The sequence below is a fragment of the Schistocerca piceifrons genome, chromosome 1 (assembly GCF_021461385.2).
Source record: "Schistocerca piceifrons isolate TAMUIC-IGC-003096 chromosome 1, iqSchPice1.1, whole genome shotgun sequence".
In the NCBI taxonomy this organism is placed as follows: Eukaryota; Metazoa; Arthropoda; class Insecta; order Orthoptera; family Acrididae; genus Schistocerca; species Schistocerca piceifrons.
The window spans coordinates 115,213,192-115,221,910 of NC_060138.1; the positions used below are offsets into that span (position 1 = coordinate 115,213,192).

The following is an 8,719-nucleotide window of genomic DNA, read 5'->3' on the forward strand; positions in this document are numbered from 1 at the left end:
GTGTATCATACTGCATTTCAAAAGATTTATGTAATGTTTTGCACTTTTTTCAAAACTTACAAAATTATATAAAGCTGCCCGAAGGAGCACAGTGTAACAGTTTATTGTCGGTACGGCGTAACACAGCTACAGTGTAACCTATTAAGTTGCATGTTAAAAAAATAAAAGTTATTTGCTTCTAAAATCACAAATATGAAAACAAATGAGAACAGAATATACACTAGTGGTCTTAAATAAGGATATTCAGTTATATATTATAAATCTGCTTCGTAAAAAAGAGCGAAAAACCAAGATTGCCCATTTATTTAGGATTTTATGAGGGATGCTGTTGAGTTGGTGCTTTCTGGAACTAGTCGTAGCAAGATAGCTGCTGTTAAAAATGTCAGTTTGGAAGTCTTTCCAGATAAAACGTCCGTTGAGTATTTGTTTTCAAATACCAGCACTTTATGAAAAAATAGCAAATAATTTTAAATTACACAATAAATATTTCAATATATTCAAGTTATGTTAAGGAGATTAAGGAAAGCAGAAAACCAGGAATTCGCATTTGCCCAAACTATAACTGCAGGCGAATTTATTATGATGAACAATGGCATCCTTTGGTGTGTTACTCGATGAAATGTACCCAAATGTGCTACAATCTCGACAGTATGGAAGTAAGGTGTTTGGGTTTCCAAGTGGCTCAACATAGCAAGCTAGAGGTCTCAAGAAACTGGGAAGAGAGTAATATGGCTGGCATAGATTTGCTCTACGCTTTTAGAAATCGCCATTCAAGCCTTAGCCTCTAACATTCAGAAGCTTGCAGTTCATCAAGGGCCACCTCATTCAGTCAAACTAACGTTGGAATACTCTTCAGTCATCTGAAGAATATTTGGAATCGTAATTCAGCACTAAGTGATGGAACAAGGATTTTCTGTTATGATGACGACGAACGAATCGTCGCCAATGTGAATGACTGGTGGCCAATGCTAAATAGAAACGTACAAATCCCTTCTTTGCATATACAGCAGGTTTGTCAGTGAAGTCGATAAGGAGCTGGCTGCATGGTTTGGGTCTACAACGAATAAAATAATTAGAAGTCGTTGGCAAAAAAAAAAAAAATAATATAATGTTCTTAACTGTCCGCCCAGATAGTTGAGTGGTCAGCGCGGCGGTCGTCACGCCAAGGGCCCCGGGTTCGATTCCCGGCTGGGTCGGAGATTTTCTCCGCTCAGGGACTGGGTATTGTGTTGTCTTCATTATCATTTCATCATCATCAGTGGAAGGGAACGGGAAAACACCACTGGAATCACTTCCCTAGACGCTCACGCGGTGGACCTCTCTGACGAGGCTTCCCCCATGACAAGACCTGCCGTAATGCAGACCACAAAGTCAGTTAAGTACTTAACTGGTGGTACAGGAGTCTTCATAGTCAGGAGGAATATAATTACAAACAGAGAGTTACAGAGGCATTACATAGCGCCTTGTTAGAGGTTGCTTCCTATCAGCTGAAGGCTGTACTACTTTCTTACTTGACGTCCCGAGGAAGAGTGGCCGAACGCACGCTAGAGACTTGCAGGATGCGGAGCGGCGCTGGTCGCGACTCGCGGGTCCAGCGATACTAATACAGACCGTGGTCGATAACTGCAACCCCTAACTAGTGTGGTATCGAACGTTGATACCACATTTTCATTTTGGGTGAGACTGGTACCTCAACAGTCCAGACTCCAAGAACAGCATTTGCTGCCAAAGGAACTAATAATACACTAATTGACTGTGCTTGTGTAGTTTCATCAAAGTTTAGTTGGTATCCCCTTCACAGATAGTGATTCGAACAGTGAAATCCCTGATCAAGAAGTCACTGAAGCTCAAAGTGACTCACAGGAAAATCCTTATAATTTACCACCAGAGAAAGATCCATCATAGCAGAGTTTAGCTGGTATATTTTCACACGTTTCCCTAAAGCTGATGAAGGAAAAGCAAGATAAAGAACAGAAAGAGAGGACTGAGTTGCTTTGCAACATTTATCCCAGGTAAAGAGGTGTCTGAAGAACATCACAGACAGTGGAAGATGGAAGAGGAAAAGAAATGTAAATCACACAACTGAAGTCTATTTTTAAAAGAATCTGACTTAACTTGGAACAGCTTAGGATAAAATATGTCACTCTTAAGATTATTCAGACAGTGAAGATCTGAAAGGTAAAACTCAGGACAAAGAATAAGAAAACTGGCCAGCAGATCAAGATGGTGGTATTTTAGTGGAACTCCATGGTAAGAACCCAGTTCACTATACTGGTAACGTGATAAAGAATAGGGATGATGATGGTGTCCACTTAGCGAAATTTCTCCGCAGTGTGGCGAAAAACCCAAATTCATTGATATATCCTCATGTAGCTGATAACACCATTTGTATCAGAAAAAAGTATAGTAAGTTCTTAGCAAATCCTATTTCATTGGAAAAAACCAAACTACAGCATGACTGCCTTAATTTTGATATCAATCGAAAAAAACTTAATCTTCGATGAATATTGTAAAAAATTTATATAATTTTCAAAAATTGTAAATATTAATTTCGAATGATATTTAAATCTAGCGTGAAAGTGTTGAATAATACAAATCATGCCAACAAGAATGTAGTTCTTCATGGTTTTTACATTGCAGCCAGTACAGTTACACTCTGTCCCACACTGGGGCGGCATACTGTGACAGGAAACTTCCTGTGCGCCGGACCGAGACTCGAACTCGGGACCTTTGCCTTTCGCGGGCAAGTGCTCTACCAACTGAGCTACCCAAGCACGACTCATTCCCCGTCCTCACAGCTTTACTTCTGCCAGTATCTCGTCTCCTACCTCCCAAACTTTACAGAAGCTCTCCTGCGAACCTTGCAGAACTAGCACTCCTGAAAGAAAGGATATTGCGGAGACATGGCTTAGCCACAGCCTGGGGGATGTTTCCAGAATGAGATTTTCACTCTGCAGCGGAGTCTGCGCTAATATCAAACTTCCTGGCAGATTAAAACTGTGTGCCGGACCGAGACCCGAACTCAGGACTTTTGCCTTTCGCGGGCAAGTGCTCTACCACCGAGCACTTGCCCGTGAAAGGCAAAGGTCCCGAGTTCGATTCTCGGTCCGGCACACAGTTTTAATCTGCCAGGAAGTTTGATATCAGCGCAGACTCCGCTGCAGAGTGAAAATCTCATTCTGGATACTGTGACAGTTCACATTCAAATATGATACTCTCAATAAATACACCAGTTTCAAAGCCACACTGAGTCTGTGAGCTTTACCTCATTGTAGAAGAATCCTTAAATAAAGATATATGAAAAGCGCAACGTTTTCACAACAATACTTTTTTCTTAATTTAACAAAACAACTTTTGTATTACACTGCGCTCCACCTTCCCCCACTCGGCAGGTTTGAAACCAGTAGCTAATGTCCAGCAATCTATGTAGACCTGATCACGGTGGGGATATATACATATCACAGGAATCCTGATTGTTCTCATTAATAACCGAAAAGAAGCAGATACAACAACAAGCGAATTACTTGGAAAAGCAGAAGCTACTGCAGAGGAATTGGAAATAGACATTTTTGTTCCACGCTTTTCTTGTAAGCAAAAGTTAACAAGCAATCCGTCATCGGGAAATGACAGCGAATACTGGAGACGTTCGCTGGTAATACCATAACATCGAATCACTCATGTCGTTGTTACATATCCGATTTTCACCAAAAAGTACACCAGTTTTAGTGCTAAATAGCCTGTGCTCCTTTAATATGAGAAAAAATAGTACAACCGACTTTCATAAATATCCAGAATGGTTTAATAAATTGTTTTGTATGGATGATATCGGTGGAGAACTGGTACAATTTATGGAGGAAAAAGAATATACCTGAAACTAAATTAAAGATCACAAAAGTCGTTGACCTGTTTAACGAGAGCAATATCATTTTACCTAGCATGAGAAAAACAGTAAGAATTTTGGGCACTATTGCATGCAGAACGGCGACTGTGGAATGATCCTTCAGTACGCTTAGAAGTGTAAAGACGTAGCTTAGAAGCACTATGGGAAAAGAAAGGCCCACTGGGTTGTGCGTGATGAGCGTACACCGAAACTACATAAAAGAAACTGACAAACATGTGCCAAATCCGAGAAGACAGGAGTACGGGAATAGCTATTATGGACGCTGTGATAATAGAAAAATAGCCACAGGTATTTTTTCGAATACTCTTCTTAACGACGTGTTTCAAAAATATCATCAGATTCTGAAAAGAGGTTTATACAAAACCAATTACAAGTGGCGAACACGTTGTATAAGTGTGGTATAGCCAGATATTTTGCATACCAAAGTTCAGTTGCTATTCATGTGACAGTTATTGATACGAACATTGCAATCCCTGCTCTAGGAGCCACTGAATTCCCATCTGTGACATTTGTGAAATTATCAGAAAAATCTGGTTAAATATAACAAACTTCACATAGGAGAAATTTGTGACTTGATAGATCATTTACAGTTTTCGCTTTCTTTTAATTATTTTTCTTTCAATGATAACATTTATGATCAGAAAAAGAGTTTAGCCTTGGGCACCTTACTGTCAGGTATTTTGGTGGAAATATACATCAATGACGTGGAAAACAAATTTTTTACAATTTACCAGTTTGTTGCTGAAAATGTTGCGATGTACAGGAGATATGTGGATGATGTGTGTGTTGTGATGGAAGGGGAAGAAGATGACGAAAAATATCTTGCACAATTATTTAATCAAATAAATGAAAAGATTAATTTTTCGGTTGAATTAGAAGAGAACAAATCTCTAAATTTTCTTGGTCTAACTTTAACCAAAGATGGGAATCAGCTGTCCATTAGCGCGTTTAGAAAACCCACCACCACTGGCACAATTATTGGTGCGTCGTCCGAACACTCAAAAGTACACAAGCTAGCGTACCTTCGTTTCGTGTTCAATAGACTCGTGAATTTGCATCTGTACGAAGACGCAATCTCCAAAGAGACTGAAGAAATAATACAGGTAGTTAGAGCAAATGACTTTTCTGAAACCAAAGTACACTCCTGGAAATTGAAATAAGAACACCGTGAATTCATTGTCCCAGGAAGGGGAAACCTTATTGACACATTCCTGGGGTCAGATCATCACATGATCACACTGACAGAACCACAGGCACATAGACACAGGCAACAGAGCATGCACAATGTCGGCACTAGTACAGTGTATATCCACCTTTCGCAGCAATGCAGGCTGCTATTCTCCCATGGAGACGATCGTAGAGATGCTGGATGTAGTCCTGTGGAACGGCTTGCCATGCCATTTCCACCCGGCGCCTCAGTTGGACCAGCGTTCGTGCTGGACGTGCAGACCGCGTGAGACGACGCTTCATCCAGTCCCAAACATGCTCAATGGGGGACAGATCTGGAGATCTTGCTGGCCAGGGTAGTTGACTTACACATTCTAGAGCACGTTGGGTGGCACGGGATACATGCGGACGTGCATTGTCCTGTTGGAACAGCAAGTTCCCTTGCCGGTCTAGGAATGGTAGAACGATGGGTTCGATGACGGTTTGGATGTACCGTGCACTATTCAGTGTCCCCTCGACGATCACCAGTGGTGTACGGCCAGTGTAGGAGATCGCTCCCCACACCATGATGCCGGGTGTTGGCCCTGTGTGCCTCGGTCGTATGCAGTCCTGATTGTGGCGCTCACCTGCACGGCGCCAAACACACATACGACCATCATTGGCACCAAGGCAGAAGCGACTCTCATCGCTGAAGACGACACGTCTCCATTCGTCCCTCCATTCACGCCTGTCGCGACACCACTGGAGGCGGGCTGCACGATGTTGGGGCGTGAGCGGAAGACGGCCTAACGGTGTGCGGGACCGTAGCCCAGCTTCATGGAGACGGTTGCGAATGGTCCTCGCCGATACCCCAGGAGCAACAGTGTCCCTAATTTGCTGGGAAGTGGCGGTGCGGTCCCCTACGGCACTGCGTAGGATCCTACGGTCTTGGCGTGCATCCGTGCGTCGCTGCGGTCCGGTCCCAGGTCGACGGGCACGTGCACCTTCCGCCGACCACTGGCGACAACATCGATGTACTGTGGAGACCTCACGCCCCACGTGTTGAGCAATTCGGCGGTACGTCCACCCGGCCTCCCGCATGCCCACTATACGCCCTCGCTCAAAGTCCGTCAACTGCACATACGGTTCACGTCCACGCTGTCGCGGCATGCTACCAGTGTTAAAGACTGCGATGGAGCTCCGTATGCCACGGCAAACTGGCTGACACTGACGGCGGCGGTGCACAAATGCTGCGCAGCTAGCGCCATTCGACGGCCAACACCGCGGTTCCTGGTGTGTCCGCTGTGCCGTGCGTGTGATCATTGCTTGTACAGCCCTCTCGCAGTGTCCGGAGCAAGTATGGTGGGTCTGACACACCGGTGTCAATGTGTTCTTTTTTCCATTTCCAGGAGTGTAATATATTTTAATGAAAGGTAAGAATATGACAGGAACTGCATCTTCTGCAGCAGGGAAAAAGAAAAAATACGCATCGCTAGCTTTCCATGGGCCAATTAATGAAAAGATCGGTAAAATCTTTAAGCATACAAATATGAATATAGGATATAAAACCAATAATAAATTGGGCATGCAGTTACGTCACAAGTTGGTTGTTAGTGACAAAAAACATAAATACGTCTGATGTATACGAGATAAAATGCGGTAATTGCGACAACTTTTACATTGAGCGAACGGGAAGAGGCTTTGCAACACCCATTAAAGAGCACACATATAAAAATAGCAGTGCATTTGGGTTACACCTTACAAATTTAAATCACGGGGTCACTGACATAACAAAAGGTCTAAAAATCCTACATGTGGAAGGGCTATAAATTAGACATTCTAGGAGAAACTGAAATTTGTAGATCTCGACGTAAACAATCTGAAACAGTTATTAATGAACAGCAAGAATGTGATGTTACAAAATTTTTGACGGGCTTTTAAATCATTAACATTGTTCATCTCCCAATCTTACAGTACCTGTATAAACACGTCGGGTTTAGAACGGTAGTAATGTAATGAAAAATATAGCAAAAATTGAAACACCTACATGCGGGCTGTGATCCGGCCACTGTAAGCTTTCATATAAATATACATTCCTGCTAATCATTATTATTAATTATTATCACATAATTAATTATTTTTATATCATTATTGATTTCCGAGATATGTTCAAAATGGTTCAAATGGCTCTGAGCACTATGGGACTTAACATCTGTGGTCATCAGTCCCCTAGAACTTAGAACTACTTAAACCTAACTAACCTAAGTACATCACACACATCCATGCACGAGGCAAGATTCGAACCTGCGACCGTAGCAGTCGCGCGGTTCCGGACTGAGCGCCTAGAACCGCTAGACCACCGCGGCCGGCCCGAGATATGTCATAGATCCTACCTTGACGTACACGAGCATTAAAATTTCAAATAACCTTTTAGCTTTACATTTCTTGTCAGACTACATACGTCGAATGAACAAATATTTTGAGTTCAAAGTCAGTTACATGTAAAATATTGAAGTCTCTCTTCCATCCGTCCACCTACACACAAAATATTAACATTACAGTCCATCCCTTAGCCTTCCGCAAACTTTACCTGGAGCACTTTGTCTATCCCTAAAAATGGCGTTATTATTCTGGTGGTATTTCCTATGTACTTCACTAGTTATACTTACATGCACTTTTGAAGGGTGATTTTCGTTGACCCTCTAAAGAGGCTATGAAATTTTTCAATCACTCGAAGATGCCTCAACTATTAATTTTTATTTTCTTTTAGTACTCTGTACAATGTGGGCCTTAGCATCCTTTTTTAAGCATCCTGTTAAAATTATCTTATGAATCAATATTATATCTTCAGTACTTCATTTGTAGTTAAAGTTAAAAGCAATTACTAAACAAAATGTAAGTTACGATGGATGTAAAAACTTACTAGATACGTTTGTTAACTCTTTGATCGTCAAATATCTTCTTAGAAGAAGCTACAGTAGTTTCACCACCTGCTTGAAAGGATACACCGCCACCTGTGGTTCACGAAGTACTCAGACCCTGCCATTGCCGTGTAGCATCGTGTATCGTGATTTGTCCTAGAGACCCTTTCTGATGCTAATCTCTGTGTCCTACGACGTATAAAGAGCAGAGGTACATGAGTGGGGCGATGAATCTTGCACCCTTTAATGAGGAAGTATTTCAAGTTGGTATGCCAGCTCACCGACTGTTGCTGTCTACCATCTATAATCCGATTAAAATTACTTTGTTATTGAATTTTCACCGAGTCGAGTGACAGGGGCCAACCGCCAGCGAATCTTAGTTGCTTCTCGAGCGTCACTTGTTCGCTGTGTTGTTTGTTTTGTAGGTACGTGCAGTGGCTTGTGAGTGTGGCTGTCTGCATGTAGGCAACACTACCTCCCACCACTGCAATTCGTCAATCACAAAGTTATTTTAACCTCCTTATGTAAAAGGCAATGTCCCGACTCACTGACTCATCATCCCCCAGCCAAAACCAAGAAGGACAGAAACTAGAAATTTGCAGCGGGTGTGGAATTTATACAGTATGCGTCGCTTAAGAAGAGATTTTTCATATTCCATCCCTGGAGGGGGGGGGGGGGGGGCGTGTGGGGGGTGTAATATTGGATGAAAAGTTTTTTGAAAGTATGTTGCTGTTAGGCAATTTAGAAACTA

At 42.3% G+C, this 8,719-nt stretch overlaps 1 non-coding gene across 1 annotated transcript; it reads right to left on the bottom strand.

Annotated features, from left to right (window-relative positions):
* Positions 1-2,699: 2,699 nt before the first annotated feature.
* Positions 2,700-2,774, bottom strand: Trnas-cga. Its single transcript has one exon. It is a non-coding gene; the product is annotated as a tRNA-Ser (tRNA).
* Positions 2,775-8,719: the final 5,945 nt, after the last annotated feature.